Below are 1,785 nucleotides of genomic sequence, written 5' to 3' on the forward strand. Positions count from 1 at the left end.
TATCTATCTATCTATCTATCTATCTATCTATCTATCTATCTATCTATCTATCTATCTATCTATCTATTCATCTATCTGTTGCTCTGTCCATCCATCTATCATCCATCTATCTATTCATATATCTATCATTGATCTATCTGTCCATCCATATATCTATCACTCTACATATTGCTCTATCCATCCATGTCTGTTGCTTTGTCCATCCATCTATCATCCATCTATCTATCAATCTGTCTATCATCCATGTATCTTTTAATATCTATCTATCTATCTATCTATCTATCTATATCTATATGTTGCTCTGTCCATCCATCTATATATTCATCTATCTATTATCCATCTCTCTATCCATCCATCTATCCATCCATTGTTCTGTCTATTCTTCTATCAATTCACTGTTCTATCTGTTGTTTTATCGGTCTATCTGTCTGTTTTTCTAAGCTGTATTCAAAGTACACAAGGCCCACAGCCTTCTAACGTTTTAAACTTCCAGACTTAAGTCAAGATTTGTCTTGGCAAACTTTCCCTTTACTTTTGTTACCATTACTGATGCTTTGAAATTATTGAATGTGAATGAATCATGCCAGTGAAGCACTTTGAAATTGAGTTGATTGCTTCCTGTCTGCAATGCAATTAGCTGATTATGAGCAGCTATTTACATCTTTAACCAATTGAAGGTAGCATGGAGTGTGGTGGGAGAAGGCTGTCTGGTGTTGGTGTATGTTAAATGTCTCAGTTGGTTGGTCTTTGGCAGGTGCAGCCATCTTCATTGTCTTTGTCCTTGCCGCAGAGAGCAGAGGCATATATTTACCTCAAATTCTTTTCCTGCGTGACCAACTAACTCTGTCTCTTTTGGCCCGTTTGACTGATTGCTGCTGTCTGTGAATGTCAGGCTCGCCGAGCTTTACATTTATGAAGATTCTTTAATATGTGCTGTGGAAATCACAATTCCAAGGACTCACACAACAATGGCAATTCCAGGAAGAATGTGACTATAAACAGCTAATTACTACTAGTTGTTTCATGGTAGTTTACAAGAGGGATGCACTGAAATTTTGGCCACCTTTTTTGCAAAATGCATATAGGCAAAACACCTTAAAATATGAACAGAAATTGCTAGGAAATTGGGTATGGAGTGTTGTGCATGTGAAATGATTCAGGTAATTCTGGTCGAGAGCTTACAGTTGATGAGCCACATGCTTAGTATGATCTAAATGAAGAAATAAAGGCATGTAAAGTGCTTAATTGCACAACAATCTCCCTGATGTCATATGATAATTATATTGCAGTCAGAATTTAAATGTGCTTGCATGTTTACCTTTACATTTCCTAGTTTTAATGAAGCAAAATTTCAATTATTTTGGAGCCTACTGTATATTTTTCTGAAGTCACAACAAGCAAAGAATGAAGTTCATTTTTTTTCAGCTAGGAATTTTGGTGCATCATGTTTCTAGCCAACTTCAGTTCTGCAATGTGCATATGATGTAGCCTATGTACGGGGATTTGCTGTTACTAGAGTGACTGAAACGGAATTAACCCTCTGGTACTGGAGGACAGACTCACAGTGGCCCTGAATGAGTGTTTGTTTGTGTGGGTGGTTTATTTAACCTGCTATACTTTTGTTTTATGAGGTTTTCCCCACTGCATCTATAGTTGCCCTGGATATGATGAGGTATTACCCTCTCATCGTCTACCAGACCACAGAGTCAAGGTCAGAAACAAATGAGGCTTACCTCCCCTCACTGCTCTCTCTCTCTCTCTCTCTCTCTCTCTCTCTCTCTCTCT

Source organism: Sinocyclocheilus anshuiensis, unplaced genomic scaffold (assembly GCF_001515605.1).
Source record: "Sinocyclocheilus anshuiensis isolate Anshui unplaced genomic scaffold, SAMN03320099.WGS_v1.1 scaffold1500, whole genome shotgun sequence".
Taxonomy (NCBI): Eukaryota; Metazoa; Chordata; class Actinopteri; order Cypriniformes; family Cyprinidae; genus Sinocyclocheilus; species Sinocyclocheilus anshuiensis.